The following is a 19,237-nucleotide window of genomic DNA, read 5'->3' on the forward strand; positions in this document are numbered from 1 at the left end:
TCTATTGGTCCTTCATAGATTTTTCTTTTTCCATTTTTTACACAACTGCAGTGATAACAACAACAGTAATAGTAGTAATAAGTCTCTTTGGGTAATTAATATCTTGTTAAATGTCAGCTTATCATCGTAAGCAATTATCTCTGTGATGGCAGAGATTAGTTCTGTTGTATCCCCAGGACTGCATGGTGAAGGTACATACTAAACTCAATTAAATTTGTTGTATAAATAACTCAATAATTAGCAAGTCAGGTGAGAGGGGTTTTCTTATTTATTTTTTATTTTTTACTTTACCTACTGAGCTGCCTCATTAACCTGTTTGAACCTGGTTCATGATTCAATCCTTCACTCACTCATTCTTTTTATTTTCAATTTTAAACGGCTTTATTGAGATATAATTCACCTACCAAACAGTTCACCCACTGAGAGTGTGTAATCCAATGGCTTTTCGTAGCGAGTGGTGCATCCATCACCACAATCAGGTTTTAGAATATCTTTATTTCCCTAAAAGAAACTCCATACCCTTTTACTGTCACTACCCCTCCAGCCTGCCCCAGCTCCTCATCCTCCCCAGCCCTAGAAACCACCAATCTACTTTTTGTATCTATAAATCTCCCTGTTCTAGACATTTAGTGTAAATAAAATAATATAATTTGTGATCCTTTGTGACTGTTTTCTTTTCTCTTAGCATAATGATTTCAAGGTTCATCTACATTGCAATATATTTTGGTAGTTTATTTCTTTTTACTGCCAACTAACATTCCGTTGTATGGATATACCATACTTTATTTATCCATTGACCAATTGATAGACATTTTGGCTGTTTTAATTTGGGGGCTTTTATGAAATGCATTCATTCTTTTTAATTTAATTTTTTGTTAATTGATTTTAGTGAGAGGGAGAGAGGGAGAAAGGAAGAAAGAGAGATGGAGAGAGAAAGAGAGAAATATCAATTTGTCATTTTAGTTATTCATACATTCATTGATTGCTTTTTGTATGTGCCCTAACCAGGGATCAAACCTGTAACCTTGGCATATGGAAATGACACACTAACCAACCGAGCTACCTGCTGAGGCTCACTCATTCTTAAACATTGATTGGTACCAACTCTTTGCTGAGTACCATTCTGGGCTCCTTAATGATAAGTAAGAGTTGGTTTTGGTCCAGGTAGAACACTGCAGCTTTTTTAAGGATGTTGTATTTAAGGTCTAGACAACTTAAGTGTTGCTAAAGAAAAGGACTAAGTAAATCCAGAGGAAGAAATAAGTATATTTGCAACTAAGGGATGGAGTCAGTGATTCAGGCTGGATGAGTGAGAGTCCAGTGGAAGAGCTGAGAAGGTTGCCAAAGGCAAAGAAACAGAGTGAACAGATTATGCCCTGCTGTGGACATGCCTGTGTGTTCAGAACAAAGTAGGCTGAGGTGATCAGAGGTCAGAATGCAGGGTGGGGAGATGGGAAATGAGGCCGATAGGAGCTTCTCCGCTCTAGGATATGTAGTGTAAACAGTGAAAACCAAGTCTCTCTCCCACTCCAGACCGCCAATCACACAGGACCTGTTTTCTCTGATGTAGTAAACAACAAATGTTAATAAACACTTGTTATGTCTAGATACTAGGGATAGAGGAGGGAAAATGATAGTCTTTGCACTCATGGAGGTCACATTTTAGTGTGGAAAGACAAATGATAGATAAATGAAGAAGTGTATGATACATTTTTTCTGTCAGTTTTTAAAGGGATTATACTGTTTACACTCTTCTATTGTACAGATTGCTTCTTTATTTTTTCACTTAAAAATATTTTGGCAAGTTGCTCCATAAAGCACTTAAGTGTCCATCTTATGCTTTTTTAAAAAGAGCCACATGACATTCCTACTAAAGTCAGCATAATTTATTTAAACAGCATCAATTAATGATCATTTACATTTTTTTCTAGTCTTTATTGTGAACCATGTTGCAATAAATCGTCCTGACTAGTATATCTGAAGGGAAATTACTAGGATTAGAATTTCAGGGTTAGGAGTATGTGCATTTTTAATGGTATATTATTTACGAATTGTTCTCAGAGGGACTGCAGTGAGTCCATGCCTTCAGGAAGAATGTATGAGAGGCTGGATATTATGTTGAAACATTTTACATAGGGATGCCAGCATGATGCAGTGTGTGTTTGGGAAATATCATGTAGAAGCTAATTTGACTCGGAGGGGTAGGTTTAAGGTGGAAAGGACTAAGAGAAAAAAACACCGGTTTGCCTTTACCTAGGGTGAGAGATGGCATATCAGAGACAGAGGACTGGGTTAGAATTTAGGCTGCAAATATGTTATCTTGGATGTGGAAGGGACTGGAACTATGGCTGCATCTGAAGTATAAGGAAACTGAAGTCCTGAGAAAGGGACCTGACTCCCAGGAGCCAGCACCATGCATTCCAAAGGTGCAGTCTTCAAGACAGCTAGGAAAGGTGACCTTGAATGACTCACAATAAAGCCTGAAAAAACAAAACTCCCAAACTGTCCATATGGGAAATCGTGCTTGCTTTTGGAAAAAGGCCCCAGACAGAGCTTGCCGTCTGAGGGGACATATGGAACAAGGCGTTCTCTCCGAAGAGGAAAGGCTGTGATGTAAAGCTGCCAGGGGACCAGATGGAATTCTTGAAAATCAGAGGTTTCCTCTGTGTATCAATCACTGCAACAAAATGGGGCTCATTAGAGGGGTTTCTGAGTGAAACCATAAGACTTAGAAGGACATTACCATCAGGTTTCTGGGGCTCAGTGTGGACACCAGGCAACTGTGTCCTTGCTAGACATTTGAGATTCTAACAAATTCCACAGCTTGAAATGTAGACTCAAATATTCATTTCCAGTCCTGACAAACAAGTTTAAATTAGATCAACACTCCCACCAAGATCAACTAAAAATATTGTGTTATAATAGAAAGTGTTTGACAGTCACCAGAGCAGCTTTGACTTGGGTGGGGAAGTTCTAGAGAGAAGGAACATTGACTGAGGTGAGCCCAGTAAACTGGAGTATTTGAGCAGAACACATCTGCTAAGAATCGAAGAAACTGACTGGAGCTATGGTCAGTCTCATAGGGTTGTGGAGGGCAAACAAAAAGCAAATGCAAAATTCAAAATTATCCAGACAACCAAGTGGGCAAGGTCCAAGAAAGAATATAAGTATAGGAATGGAGCCTGATAGTCTAAGCTGGTTTTCCCCTTGAATTATTTGTTGATTTGTAGGTGGAGGACAGGATGAGAGGCAGAAAGTCACTGTTGGGAGGCTGAGAAGCTAACAAATTGAGAGGAGAAAAGGATTGGGGTGCAGGATTCATCAGAATGGAAAAGCTCTGGTAAACATGGCTCTTCTTTCATTGGGGGAGATGAAGGATTATACCCCAGGAGAAGAGCTCAAATGAAATAGGAATGTCTTTACAAAGTTAAACCACACTTTGAACCGCATTCATTCTGGATTGCATTTTGAAGACCTGCTCCTACTAAAACTTTCCACGAGAAGCTAAATAAATAGTTCTAGGAGAAAGAAAACAGCATCCTGAGCCTCCACAATTGTATAGCATTCATCCCTAAATTACCATGCAGATTAAGAGATGAGGCCAGTAGAAAAAATAGATAATAGAAATGGAACCAGGAGGGATCCATATACCAGAGAATACATAAAGCATGGACCACTTTGATTAAAACCACTTTGATGATTATGTTCAAAGAATGAAAGACAAGATAGAAAATCTAGAAATATAACTGAAGTGTAGAGAAACTAATTTAAGGAAAACCCGAGTCTGGAAAACAATGAAATTCACATTGTGAGAATGTTTAGCTCACAAAGCAGTCATATACCAAGACAGCATTAATGAACTGGAAGATAAATCAGTAAAAAGTACCCAGACAGTTGCTCAGAAAGAAAAAAAAGGAAAGTGTGCAAGAGACACAGTGTTTTGATCTAATGTGCATGTATCTGAAATATCAGGATTGGATGACAGTCATAAAGGGACAGAAGCAATATCTGAAGAAACAGTGACTGATAATTTTTTAAAGCTGATAAGACATCAACCCACAGATTCAAGAAGCAGTACAGATTCAGGTAAGATGTATATAAAGAAAATCACACTGGGTCACATTATAGCAAAACTGTTGAAAACTGACAAAAAATTCTAAAAGCAGAGAGAGAAAATTATATTGAGACAAATAACAAAAAGTATGACAGATGATTCTCAGGAAAAGATATAAATCAGAATAAACTGAATAAAAGTAACTGCCAACTTAGAATTCTATACAGCAAAAGTGTATTTTAAAAATGAAGACAAAATAAGGACATTTGCAGGAAAACAAATTAACTGAGATAATTCTAGCAGACCTACAATAAAAGTAATACTTAATAATTATAGTTCTTTTTTGTTCAGAAAAAAATATTCTAGATGGAAGCATGGAAATGCAGGAAGGGATGAAGAATGATGGAAACATTTGAATTTGGACAGATAGATGTGTATCTATGGTAAAGAAAAATATTGTCTTGTATGATTTAAAATATATGGCAATGATATAAAAAAGGCAAGAAGGAGAACATAGAGTAAAAGTTGCAATGTCAGGTTCTAATTGAATTAGATTAATTTAATCTAATCTACTGTAAGGTTCTAATGACAGGAAAAGAGTAAAGCAGTTTCTCATGTTCTTTGGACAAGGATGCATGTTGTAACTTATTAAAAGAATAGCATGAGCACACACAATTACTATATTGGCAGAAGGGGACATACATCACAAAAACATCTCGATAGAAATGAAGGATGGACAAGAGATAGAAAAATGGGATAGAGAAAATTGTAAAGTGGTAAGGTTTATCATATTAAAATATAATTTTATAATAAAGTTTATTGTATTATCATATTAAAAGCAAGTAGGTTAGTTAACCCAATTAAAAGACAAAGACTGTCAGAATTGAAAGTAGAGAGCTAGATAGATATATAGATACATCCTGTTTACAAAAACACTCAGATGTGAGGGTAAATTGATGTTGAAAATAAAGGTATTGAAAATACTTTCTGAGTGATGTCATCTTTGAGTATTCTCTTACCAATCCAACTCTTTTAAAGTTTTTATTGAATTAACTGGGGTGACATTAGTTAATAAAAACATGGAAGTTTGAGGTGGTCAGTTCTATAATGTAGAATCTGTATATACAGTGTGTTCATTATCTCAAGTCAACTCTCCTTCCATCATGGTTTGCCTCCAGTTTACTGTTTTCTACCTCCCCCAATCCCCCTTTCTCTCTGGTAATCACAATACTGTTGTCTGTGTCTATGAGTTGTTGTGTCTGTGTGTGTTTTCTTTTAATCCCATCATCAGTATTTCCCAGGACATACTGACAGGTAGCATTAACCAAACACACCTTGGAAAAATTTAGCTCTATTCATACTTTAGAGTGTATTTAGTTCATTGCCTGGGTACTGCTAGGACTTGAAAGGAATGATGCTGAGAAGAAAGAAGATGCTCTTTAGAGTGGAGGGCAGGCCTATTTGTGTCAGAAACTTTGGACAAGAAGAAGGTGCTGTGTATTTGAGACTTAAAAAAGAAGAGGCCGAAGAAGAAGTAGCAGCTCAAAAGCAGTGGGTGTGACAAAAAAACCCAGCCTTGCCTGTGCTTTATACATTAGCTGATGAATCACCCAAATTAAACCAATAGCCAAGCTAATGTATCTGAAAGTCTGAGATATTCCAAGTCTCAAAGCACAGGACATTTGGATGTTTACTTCTCCTTCATCCAGTGGATTAAAAAAAAAAAACAATAAAATACTGAGGTGTGCAAAGTGGTGATAGTGAATAGTTACTCTGGCAATTATGTCACTAATCTATGCAATACCACTATGACCCACCTGCTATATTTTAATCACTTTTTCCTTTAGCTCCATTCAATGAATAAACTATCTTATGTGGGGAATAAGAGGAAATAAAAATATGGAACAGATGTGTTATACAAACACTCTCCAAAAGAAAGCAGATTCAGCTGTGCTAATATAGATGTGGACACAAGGGAGACTGTAGCTGGACACAGTGGATGGTGTTAGCCTAAGGAGAATCTGGGATTGATTCATTTATTCAACACATGGGATGAGGGAGGATAGATATCAGTATGAGAATTCCAGGCATCAGGGAAATGAGCTGGGGGAGATATTTTAAACTAGGGAGGGGCTGTGACTACCCATCTCAGCCCCATTAGGTAGACTTTTTTTCAGTACAGAAGATTTTTTCAGTGCAGAAGATTTTTGCTTTTGAGTAAAAAATTACTTTTTCACTAAGAAAGTTTCAGATTAATACACTAGTGAGCAGAGAAAGTGTCTTTGTTTATACTTGTATTTTTAATAGGATAGTTTTTAAAAAGAAAGTATATTTGCATAGTTTCCTGATACTTGCTCTACATTATCAAGAATAAAGCATAGGCCAGCCCACTTAAACCTTTCTCTACTGTCATTGAGTTTCTGTTTCTGTCTGGACAAGGCAGTTCTCTTTGAGCTAATTGAGGTAAAATAGGAAGATAAGACTAGAAGCTTCCAGAAGTTTGTGGAATTCTATTATTTAAAAATATCAGAGGATACTCTCAGAAGATCAATTTGAGAAGGGCAAAGCCCTCTGGGGACTTCTCTGTACATTGCAAATTTTAAGAATAATAATTATTATAATAACAATAACATAATTATTATGTACTAATAAGGTATTATATTAATAAATATAATTATTGTTATCAAATGCTCTACCATTGAGCTATACCCCAATATTTATTATCATTATTTATATCAGCTAACATATATTGAGTGCTCACCCATGCATGGTATTGTGCTAAACTCTTTAAATGTTTTATTTTACTTAATCATCACAACCCTGTATGTAACCCAAAGGTGGAAAATGAATCTTAGCTTAAGCAACTTGCCAAGGTGACCTGATTTATTAGTGTGAAGTGGATTGATGAAGGTCTGTGTGGAAAGAACATCTTTATGGTCCCCTTCTCTCCTTGTCTGTGCCCATTTCTTCCTCAAAGACCACCAGTAAATTAGGCATATGCCCTCACCCCCAGTCATCCTATATGCAAGTAAGGCTGTGCTTCAGGGAGCTGAGTTTCTTTCTGCCTTAGAGTGAGATTACAGCTTATTCTCCAATTAATTATGCAGCAGCTTCTTCGGTTAATAAGGTCTAAACAAAGAGCATTTAATCCAATTCATGTTTTTTTCTCCATCGTGAACAGCCTGTCAAACACAATCAGATTCCGCATACAAAGCAGAGAGGAGGCAGGCGTTGGCCACACCTGCTTATCGGGGTTGCAAGTGGAAAGCTCGCAGTCAGAGAACAGTTGGCTGCGCAGATGGTAGAGATGGAAGACTTGGGGCAAAGCCACTCTCTGGCTCCAGTTCAGTGCAGGGAAGGGGCCATTTGGGGGCTGCAAGCAGAGAAACACTTTCTTGGTTGACTTGATCCAACCAATGGGTGATGAGACCACTCAGAAAGAAAAGGCACAAATATTTGCCAAGAGCCTCCTGTGTGGCAGACACTTAACATACGTGATTTCTAATTATCACACAATCATCAGAGGTAGAGATTGGCTCTCCCTTTTTCCAGGTGAAAAAAAATGAAGTCTTGACAGGTAAAGCAACTTACTTAAGGCCACAGGGCTAGTAAGTAGAGCTGTGGGGATTCAAATCCCTATCTTCCAGATTATCTTCTCTGCACCAGGCTTATTGAGAAATGCTCAAAGAACATCCACTGAGCAAATGATATATTCTCTCCCCCTTCCCAAGAAAAAATGCTGGGTAGAGATGCCTTTAAGGAATACTTGATACAAATGGAGAGATAAGAATTAATATATAGGGACTGATTTAAAACCAGTAATGTGCTGAACTGTGTGACCATGACTCTGGGTAAGTTAGAAACAGATAACCACAGGCTGGTGGAGCCAGAGCAGCCTGGAGGTTTATAGACTCTCAGAATCCTAATGGGCCATCAAAGCTATGTGTGAACATACTGTGGAGGCTCCTGGAGAAAGAAGACCATGTTTGATTCATCCCTGTGTCCAGTGCTTTGATCACTGTTAGGAAATAGTTACTAACTGTGTAAATAAAAACTAACCTTAAAGAATAAATTTAAAAAAAAAACCCAGACATGATGTATTATGATTTCTTGGGGGTCATGAACTCCTTGGAGAAATTTATAAAAACTATAATCTTGTTCCCAGGGGGGAAACACATAATTTCTGAGCATCTAGGTTTACCTAGAAGCCAGTTAATATTATGACCTTCAACATCAGAGGATGATTCAGGAAACTGGGACACATCCATTCAATTGAAAGGTGCACGGTTTCAAATAATATTTTTATAATATTAAGGAGAACTACTTAGTTATGGAGTTAAAGGGAATAAAACCAAGAGGCAACACTTTTACATAGTTTATGATCTCTACTAGGTATAAAATCATAATGAAAAGCTTTATGGCAAGACTACCCAGGTCCATTGCTAGCTCCTCCACAGCAGTGTGGTCTTGAATAAGCTACTTAATCTCTTGGTGTTTCATTTTCTTCATTTCTGAAAAGGTACTTTCTGCATAGGGTTATTGTGAGAATAAAATGATGAAAATACCATAGACAAAGCACTTAGTATAGTGTCTGGCATTGAGAAAAACCTTTAATGAACATCATCATTATTATATTCTATTTATCTCTAAAATTACCCTATAATTTATTTTTATCATTTTATATAGGTCATGTACACACACACATACACACACAGATAATTTATAAAATAGACCTCTGAGAGGGAAATATAATTGATTTTGGAAAGTGCTTTTGGTAAACAGGATTTCAAATATTTTTTCAATAAGAATATGTGAGTACCCTACTGTAAGTCAAATTAGAGACTTCTCTACACATGTGTAATACTATTGCAAATAAGCCACTCTTTGCACACTGTATCCATAGCATAGAACATTTTCTGAATACTGAAATTAATGCCTTTTCAGGATAGAGCATCTATATTGAGTCCCAATGTTTAGCTTGATTTCTTCAAGGAAAGTGAAGAAACAGCAAATGACCACAGAATATTGCAAAACCTTGCCAGAAGATGGATGCCTGATGGACTTAGTCACCCTTGCTAGTGCTGCACACTTTCACATAGGGACCGAGATCCTGAAGTGATTGGCTCAATCTACTCCCAGGGGGTCAAATTATCCAAATGGAATTACCCTGTTTCCATTTAATTAAGCAATGGGACTAAAATCAGGGGCTATTAAATATCTTCTTTGAGACTTAAATATAAGTTGCAGCACCATAAAAGTCCTAGAAGAGAACATAAGCAGGAAAATCTCAGATATCCCATGAAGCAATATTTTCACCAATGTGTCCCCTAGAGCAAGGGACATAAAGGAAAGAATAAACAAATGGAGTTATGTCAAAATAAAAAACTTCTTCATGGCTAGAGAAAACATCAGCAAAATGAAAAGGGAACCAACTGTATGGGAAAAGATATTTGCTAATGATACCTCAGACAAGGGTTTGATCTCCAAAACACATAAAGAACTTACATGACTCCACTCCAGGAAGACAGACAACACAATTTAAAAATGGGCAAAGGACCTGAACAGACACTTCTCCAATGAGGACATACAGAGAGGGTCCAGAGACATATGAAAGGATACTCAGCATCACTAGCCATTGAAAAAATGCAAATTGAAACCAGAATGAGATACCACTTCACACCAGTGAGAATAGCCATCATAAACCAATCAACAAACACCAAATGCTGATGTGGTCATGGAGAAAAGGGAACCCTAGTTCACTGTTGGTGAGAATGCAGACTGGTGCAGCCACTGTGAAAAATAGTATGGCATTTCCTCAAGAAACTAAAAATGGAGCTGCCTTTCGACCCAACAATTCCACTCTGAGATTGGTGTTCTTAATACCAATTCAAAAGAACCAATGCACCCCAATGTTCATAGCAGTGCAATTTACAATAGCCAAGCATTGGAAGCAACCTAAGTGTTCATCAGTAAATGAGTGGATCAAAAAACTATGGTACATTTACACAACGGAATACTACACAGCAGAAAGAAAGAAGGAGCTCCTACCCTTCATGACACCATGGATGGATCTGGATAGCATTATGCTAAGTGAAATACGCCAGGCAGTGAAAGACAAATACCATATGATCTCACCTATAAGTGGAACCTAATCAATAAAACAAACAAGCAAGCAAAATATAACCAGAGACAATGAAATAAAGAACAAACTGACAGTAACCAGGGGAGAGGGCAGAGAGGGATAATTGGAGTGAAGGGGGAAGGGTTGTCAAGGAACATGTACACAGGACACAGAGAAAGCCAAAGTGGGGTAGGATCAAGGGTGGTAGGTGGGGATGGGTGGGGTGGGGGAAAATGGAAACAACTGCACTTGAACAATAAAAAAGGAAATAAATAAATATCTTCTTTGAGTGTTAACTTCTCCAATGTGTAAGTGTGCTTCACCATTCAAAAAAATATTCTGGTATGAAATATTTGTATCCACTTCTCTCCATAGACACTTGGCCAGGGACAATTAACAAGAGCTGGCATCCACCATTTAATAGAGAGTGAGTGAAAGCCTGCTATTGTAGGAACCAAGTAGAGGTTATTCAGATGCAGGCATGTAAGAGGATTAATGACTGAAGCAAAGTCATTATGTATAAAGCTGCTATTTATATATATATATATATAAAGGTGACATATATATATATGATTTAGATTTAAAAATTTTTCAAGGGTAGCTATGAAATAGTCCCTATAAAACAAAAATGAGCTTAACTTAATTGAACTACACAAAATCAATTGACTGAAATCTAATTGATATTGTGTACCAGTCAGGATGGGCTAGGTGATGCTGTGGCAACAGGCAGTTCCAAAATCTTAGTAGCTTAAGGAAAGAAAAATTTTTATTTCTTACTTTCACTAAATATCCACCACAGCTCAGCATGAGAACATTGCTTATTTTAGTTAATTGGGAATTCGGGCTGATGGGATCATCGAGAGTGTCTCAGGTGGTAGCTGTGCTCTGAGAGAGCTCTGGGGAGTCCGGCACTGGCAATTAAATCTCAGTGTGGATGTGACTCTCACTAACATGATTCTGGTTGACAGTTCAATGGACAGTACCAATCACTTGGCTCTAATTCAATAGAATCATACTCAAGAATTAAAGTTCTACCATGTATTCAAAGGCAGGTAAAAATGGGAAATATTTGACAAATAATACTAATGACAATCACAACTCAAAATGAAGTCATTTTTCAAGATTTACTCCTTCCTCAAGTACCAACGATTTGTCTAGCAACCCTGTGTTAGATGTTAAAGTGTTAGACATGAAACTAGATGAGTTGCAAAACTCCAGGACACCAATGGTATACTAGTTGGCCCTGGATTCTGAAGTATAACCTAGTTATAATATGTCAAGTGTTTATTTTATCTCTGTCACATTCTGAGTTTCACCTCACCATTTTACTTGCTCTTCAGGACTCTAAGAAGGTACAATTATCTACATTTTAGCACCATAGAAGTGAATGCTCTGGACTGTTGAGCAACTTGCTCTTAAATGCTGGGTGTTCAGTCAGGTCTGCTTGATGCCAAAGCTCTACAATATACTTCACCCTGATATTTAAGGTTCAGTCAATTCAGAAAAGTAACCAGAGTATGGCTTAATCATTCAGGATTAATTGATGTTCTTCCATAGCTTTTTGCCTTTGAAAGTATCATCACTTCTTTAATTCAGCTATATTAACACTTTTGGAATTAATAATGGTTTTAACTAGCAGACTGAGAAAAAAAACAGAGTTGCTAGTTACTTGATGTGCTTACAAAAAAAAATGTTTGGAAACCACCTGCCCTGTTAACTCTGTGGTATATATGCAGTCACAGCAATGTTAATATGGGTATGAGCCACAAGACCAATGATTTCTTTTCCAGGAGACATATATTCACTTAACCCTTTTAGCTTATACCTTAAATATTGATCCATTGTCAGAACAAGTCCTCTGCCCAGGGTCAGAAGCCCTGAGGCTTTGGTGGGAACTAGCTTGTAGTCAGATATTTTGATTGTGATTCTCCTGGGGAAAATGCCTAAAAATGAAATCCAGGAGTAACCTTAATAACCTGAATTTCCTTTCTTCTATGCTAACAATCCTGGTTCCCAATGACACAGATATAATTATTCATTTGTTTTTATCTCATATGACACACAACAGACCCAAGGTAACAATAGCAACTACCACCATCAATATGAGTTCTTAAAAGTTTCCCCCAGTTCTTTTAGATGAAAGAGTGTATGTATCTCCTTAGAGATATAGAGTGAACTTACTCTAAAGTCACCATGTAGTTTCCCCTTAGTGTGTATGCTACCAACTTCTCACACAGTTATGGCTGTGTGTTATGTTTTAGGATCTGCATTTAAAAATACATTTGTTTTGTGATTATGTAAAATAGTCTCATGGTTTAGAGCCAAATTTATAGTCAAATAAGTCTATAATTTAAAGAGTTAAGATTCTATCCAGTCCTTTTCCATTGTTTTTTCTTCCCTTTTCTCTCTCATTTTAGAAGTTTCAAAGTCTTTTCCTTGTTTTTAACGTATTACTACATACTCATATTTTCCCTTCTCAAATGGTAGTACCTCATAAATGCTTTATTTTAGATTTTCAGTTTTGAAGTATATCCCAGTGATCACACCACAGCAATCCATGGAGATATTTACACATTCCTTTTCATTGCTATATCATACTCCCCTGCATGCATTTCTCTGTAGTTTATTTAATCAGTCTTTTATAGGCAGACATTAATTAGGCTGGGACCTGGCTCTAATTGTTCACTATATAAGAACTAATGCTATCATTATTATTTCTCACAAGTGCAAAATTTGTGTAATCTTATTTTTAAACACACACACTGCTTCATAATGTATCCTTACAGAACAGGGCAAGTGCCTGCTTGGTGGGCAACACTAAGAGTCCTCTACATACATATCACTGTTGTTCACACCCTGTCATCACATACTTGGAGCTCTTAACTTGTTACCATGTGAAAGAAATGGCCCCCACAGGGTAGCTGCCAAGTGTGCTGGGGATGGAAAGGATGAGAAAGTGCAGGGAATTAAGAAAGTGGTGGCTCTTGGACAGAGATGAGCCTCCTATGGAAATTCAGTTTTATATTTACACACTTATTCTTTTTCTGCAGCAGCAATCTATTTTTCTTCAGCCATCTTTCTCACATTCATGAGGAACCTTGAATTTTGCTCTCCTGGCATTCAGGAAGTTGAGGGTGTGTGAAGGTCTTGGGCTTTTCTATGTCACCATCACAGAGTGCTTACCTGAAGTTGCTGTGCTGCATTTTAGAAAGCATGGACTTTGGAGTTGAGCAGATTTAGATTTAAATCCTGATTCTGACTTTTTTTTTAAATTGTGCCTTTGTGCAAATCATTTAGCTTCTCTTAGTCTCATCATGCACAACTGTGACATAAGGATAAAACCATGAACTGGTAGTGTTGCTGAAGAAAAATAAATGAAATAAGGCAGATAGCGCACTTGGCACTAGGACTCATCATCACCATGTGCTTCATCTTCATTGTCATTATCAACAAGAGGCCACATAGCATGGTGTACAGAGTGCAGGCCAGGAAACAGTCCACTTGGGTTTGAATTCTGGCTCTGCTCTTTCTAGATATGTGACTTCATGCAAATATCTGTATATATGCCCCACCTTCCCCAACTGTGTCTGGGGATAAAAACAGCACCTACTTCATAGAATTGTTGTGAGGATTAACTGCACACATACTTGAAAAGTGCTTGGAACAAGAGGCAGTCATTGTGATTATTTTCAGGTAAGAAGGAAGGTATACCTGTATGTGTTACTTAATACTAGAACTCCCATATTTTAATTTAAAAACCCTGATTCTGAGATTTGAAGCCAGATTATCTGGACACTAATCTGCTCATGTCTTGCTTCTCACCATCTAAGATAAATGGAGTGTCCCAAATTCTCAGCTGCCTCCCACCTGATGCCATCTTACCCTTCCTGCACAGGCACAGGGAACAGCTCCCAGAAGAGATACTGAACTGCAGGCCAGCTGCAGTGGGAAGCAGGGAAGGGAATCAGACTCCGGTCACAGCTTCACTCCAGCACCCACCCCCACCCCCACACCCATGACATTCTCCTCTTGGTGAACTCTTTAAGATCTCAATAATTCACTGCAGTCACTGTGCTCAGACATGCTGCTTGGGAAAGCAAGTTCTGAACCAAGGGTTTTGGCAGGTATTAAAATATCTCCTTCTGTGCAAGTGCAATCACATCTCCAGCACAGGCACCTGGGAGTGCAGCAAGGCATACAGGGGAGAAGAATGAGGAAGAAATGCAGCCCTTGGTTTATAATTCACCCCTGTCACAGAGAGATCCAGGCACAGCCAATCTAGCTTGTAGTGAGAGATCTGGGGCAAATAAAGTGATGTCTTTTTGGTTGTATCTATTTTAATTTTCCCAGGTAAACAAGGTGTGGGTCTTTTCCAGGGGTAGCTACTGATTCCTTCTATAATTCCCATGGCCAAAGTTTAGAAAATGCATCCTTTATTGTCCACAACTCCACTAGCTCACTTAGGTTTGTTACCTCCTCCTCTTTTTCTGGGGAAGGGAGCATTGATGACACAGATAAACACTCTAGAAGAGCTCACTCTGAATTCCCTGTGACAAAGTGATGTATATGGTGGTTCCCCAGCAAATCATCACAGAGGCTACAGTAAATATTAAACTTCAAGAGGGAAAGATGTGTATGAATTTCTTCTTTTATACTTCATGCATAGGAAAATACCTGGTACATTGTATGTATTCAATAAATTCTTGAATAAAAGGAGGTGGGGGAAGGAAGCAAAAAAAAACATGATCAATCAGAAGACCACTTAATAATAGTGTTAGAGATAAAATTCAGTATAAAATATGTGCACTATTGTTACAGAACAGAGCTAAGGGGGGGGCGGGCGTACAATATACTATTACTGAAAGGACCCCCCCACTAGGTTCACTATGCTTGCTGCCAGAGGAAAGATGTTTCTTAATACCAGAGATTTGTGAAAAGGAAAGGACATGTTTATTTAAAGCTATACAGACTTAAAGTAGTGACCTAATGTCTTCATTAAAATATCAAAGTCTTTTAGGATACCCACAGATGTACACAGTCCTTCCTTCTCCCTCTGCCCTAGTCTGGGGTACTGTATCTCAGGAAAAGAAGTAGGTGTTCATGATTCAGGCTCCTGGCACCATCAGCTGTGTTGCTGCCAGGATCTGCAGCTAATCCAAAGTCATGTGGCACCTTCTCATGGCCCAACAGCAAGAGTCCTTTCACCCCTTTTCCTCAGGCAAAGTCTCTCCTGCTTCCTAAGCCATGTGTCAAAAGGGAGTACCCCAAAGCCACATGGTCCTCACCCTTACCAAAGCTGCAGGGCCCCCACTCTGCCAAAGCCTCATGGTTCTCCCCTCAATGGCTATCGCACCTGGGTTTAAATCCCTACACCAATTTTCCTCTGCAGCCCCATTTCCAACTCCTCCTACAATTGGTTACACCTGCCAGCATTCCCTTATCCTTTCAGTTTTACTGGCTGTCATAGTGAGTCTGGGCAGGTGTGGCCCCAGGGTATGGAGCCAATCAACTCCAAGCTCTCATGCAGGCGCCATAACCAGGGGGAGTTGCCTCCCACTCCCAGTTAAATCTTGGGTGAAAGTCACTTCCATCCCCCTGGCTCAAGGCATAGCCACAGCTATTTAACATATCTATGAAACCAGTTAAAGGTTATAGGTATATTAAATGACCATGCCAGAGGTTAGCTGCAAAGCTGTTGCTATGCAAAATATAGCAACAGGGTATACCCTGTTACATTGTGAATACTGTACACTAGAAAATGATTGCCAACTCTCTCTGTCTCCCTCTTTCTCTCTCTGTTTCTCTGTCTCTGTCTCTCTCTTTCACACACACACAGAATGGCTGGGCTTATGAGTGTAACCTCTGCTAAGTCTTGAATATTTACCAATTCCCCCCAAGTCCCGTAAAGTAATAATGTAACAGGGTGCAGCCAGGGAGTCCCCCAAATAGGGATTTGTAAGGGGGTCCAGAACTCAGGGTGTCCAGGAAATATTAAAAATATAGGATGTCCTCACCCCCACAAGTCTGAATTGGGGGATGGGACACATGGAGCACCACGATTGAGAGCTTTTTTGCATAGCAACTGTTTTGCAAATAACCTCAGGCAGGGTCATTTAACATATCTATAACTTTTAACCAGTTTCATGCATATGTTAAATAGCTGTGGCCTTGCTTTGAGCCAGGGAGATGGGAGTGACTTTCACCCTTGGTGTAACTGGGAGGCAACTCCCCCTGGTTGCAATGCCTGTGTGAGAGCTTGGGATGATTTGCTCCATGCAGGGGAGCCATGCCTGCGCAGACTTACTAGGGCAGCCCAGAAAAGCTGGAAAAATACGGGAATGTTGGCAGGAGTAGCCGATTGTGGGAGGAATCAGGAATGGGGCTGCAGAGGAATATCAGCACTGGGATTTAAACCCAGGTGTGGTAGCCATGGTAGGAGGTTGGGATCACATAGCTTTGGTGGGAGAGAACCACACAGCTTTGGGGCTCCCTTTGCCATGCAGCTTAGGAAGTTGGAAAGCCAGAGGTAGCAGTGATTCAGAGTTCTCTCTTAGCAGTTTGGAAGAATGCAGGAGAGCTGCTGCAGGAAGGAAAGGGGTGAAAGGACTCTTGCTGGTGGGCCATGAGAAGGTGCCACGTGGGTTTGGATTAAGAACTGGAGATATGTCAGCGACACAGCTGATGGTGCTGGGAACTGAGGGAGGCTTGCCAGCTGAGCACAAATTACTGGGAAGAACTGGGGGCTACCTGAGCCACAGACTTCTATTTCTTTTCCTGAGACATGGTACCCTGGACTGGGCAGTGGGGAGAAGGAAGGATTGTGTGTGTTTGTGGGTGTTTTAAGGAACATTGGGATTTTAATGAAGACATTGAGTCATTACTCTAAAGTCTATATAACTTTTGAATAAATAATTCCTTTCCTTTTTACCAATCTCTGACATCGAGAGCTATAGTTCCCAGGCAGTGGGCAAGTCAAACCTAGTACAGGGGGATCCCAGGAGAAGGAGGGATCCATTCTGTAATAGCGTATCATGTCCCCCCAGGTCTGTTCGGTAACAATAATAGCTTGTATTATTTGATATTCACTATAGACTAGAGGCCATGCTAAACACATGAGTTTTTTTCATTCTCCGTGAGACAGTTACCTTTTGTCTTTATTCTTATAGATGAAGAATTTAAAATGTGGGGTTTTTTTCTTTTTTGGTTCATCATCATTCAACTTTTACATACAAGAGCCAAGTTTTAAAATAATATACCTGGCCCTGGCTGGTGTGGCTCAGTGGACTAAGCGCCGGCCTGCAAACAAAAGGGTCACAGGTTCGATTCCCAGTGTAGGGCACATGCCTGGGTTGTGGGCCAGGTCCCCAGTTGGGGGCATGTGAGAGGCAACCACACATTGATGTTTCTCTCCCTCTCTTTCTCCCTCCCTTCCCATCTCTAAAAACAAATACATAAAATCTTAAAATAAAATAATGTGCCTGATTACAGCCCACCCCCCTGCTCTGCCCCACTATTTCAATATATTTACAAGTGGCCAGGAGTGGAATGGAGGCCCTTGGAGGTGCAGCAGCACTCACAATGACATAATGGGTCAGCTGCAGAGCAGGAGTTAGAGCTCTACCTTCTCAACTCCTAGGCCAGTGGCCTTCCCTGGATCTTAAGCATCAGTCATAGATATTTGAAAGTAGAGGCAACTTTACTGTATCTCTGGCCTTGCAGTGAGATTTTGGAAAGGCACCTGACCGGACACTCATACAAATGTTTGGCAAATCAGTTCCAACTCTTAGCTGCAGGTGACAGAAAGCAAGCTAAGGTTAGATCAAGCAACAACAAAGGGAGCAGAATGGGAATGAGGACACTTTGTTGACTCATGCAACTATAAGTTCCTTGTACGGAGAGGAAATCAGGTATAATTTCCTTCAGGGGCTCAAATGATGTGCTCTCTCACTCTTTCTCTTTCTCTCTCTCTTTTCCTCTCCATTCCCATCCCTTAGACCCATTTTTCTCTTTATTGGTTTACTTCCCAACCACACCCTCTCCAAGTGAGTTCCAGACTTACAGACCTCACAGTCTTAAGAGAAGAGAAATTGTTTCTTTCCTATTGGCTTTATCAACCCCCGATTGGTTTTTTGGGTCATATTCATGGTCCTGGATCAATAGTTGTGTCCAGGAGAATAATATGCTCTAAGCAATTAGTCATATGGCCATTTCATTGGTTAAGAAGATAGATGGGTCAACGTGGAAAATTTTGCAAAGGAAAAAGATATTCTGTAATCAGAAAAAAAAAAGAGAAAGAGAGAGAGAAAAGATACCAGGGAAGACAATAGGCAAATGTGCATTACTGACCTACACCCAAGCCATTTCCCATCTGTAAGTGCCTCCTTACAGTCCTAACATCCTGCCCAAGTGACTTAAAGAACCACTGATTTGTCCCATTCAGTGTGATAGGGGTGTTTGCTTTAAAAAGTCTGTACTGCCTGCTGAAACTTTCTCCCAGAATTCTCTCATTATAGAAAGATTTAATCATTTATCATTTGAAAACCACTTGCTGACATCTGAAATGCTAGCAGTACAGGAAGGCAATGCCGACTGGGTAAAAACTTGGGTAAAGCAGAGTATTGTTCTTGGCTAATCACAGCATCAGGCAAGGTGATTTTTATTGATGATCTTCTTAAGCTGCATGGATGTCTTCATAAACTCAAGAAGGAAAGGAAGCAGAAAAAATGGCGGAAGGAGGCTGAATAGAAAATGTGAAAAGTATCAAAGCAGGTAAGAAATTGTTTTATAAAACCAGAAATCCATGGAGAATATTGAACTACCTTCACCCATGGATGAACAGACAGCACAATTCCACACTGAAGGTCCTGAGGTTCAAGTGTGAGCTCAGGCATACATTCGCCATTGTTTGAGGAATGGTGGGCCTCTTTGGACCAGGAGGATGTCATCAGGATCCCAAAGTAAGTTTTCCTCATACTAGGATATGAAACTGTGATCAATCCTCTGTCAGCCATGACACAGAAAGAACCTACATTTCCTTTTATTTGTGTTCTTTAATTGCCTCT

Source organism: Phyllostomus hastatus, unplaced genomic scaffold (assembly GCF_019186645.2).
Source record: "Phyllostomus hastatus isolate PE091 unplaced genomic scaffold, TTU_PhHast_1.1 phas_scaffold_442, whole genome shotgun sequence".
Taxonomy (NCBI): Eukaryota; Metazoa; Chordata; class Mammalia; order Chiroptera; family Phyllostomidae; genus Phyllostomus; species Phyllostomus hastatus.